Below are 465 nucleotides of genomic sequence, written 5' to 3' on the forward strand. Positions count from 1 at the left end.
GATCATCATCATCTGACACATCATATGTCTAGTTTTTGTGAAGTTCTATGCAAAATGAACATTCTATACTAGTGAAGTGTTCATGTAAATCCTCATCACCCGACCCCCCAACCCCCCCCCCCCCCCCCCCCCCCCCCCCCCGGGTCCTTGGTGGTCACAGTAAAACCCTGTATGCACTCTCGTTCTCACACGCATGCAGACACGCACGCGCGCGCACACACACGGAATATATTAGTCCTGACAGTTTCATAACCTATAACTCTATTTTGGGGTCAACTTCCGGCTTGACGCTGCACACACCCCATTTATGACGTCAGGGCTAAGGGCTCAGTCACATAAGATTTAACTTTCACTTAACAGGTCAGAAAATAATTGACAAGACTGACCTGATTTCACCCTTTAAAGATGAATTTCTTAAGTGTGCTAATACTTTTGCATAGTTTTGTATGTAGAGTCACATGTGGA

The sequence above is a fragment of the Ictalurus punctatus genome, chromosome 21 (assembly GCF_001660625.3).
Source record: "Ictalurus punctatus breed USDA103 chromosome 21, Coco_2.0, whole genome shotgun sequence".
NCBI classification, from domain to species: domain Eukaryota; kingdom Metazoa; phylum Chordata; class Actinopteri; order Siluriformes; family Ictaluridae; genus Ictalurus; species Ictalurus punctatus.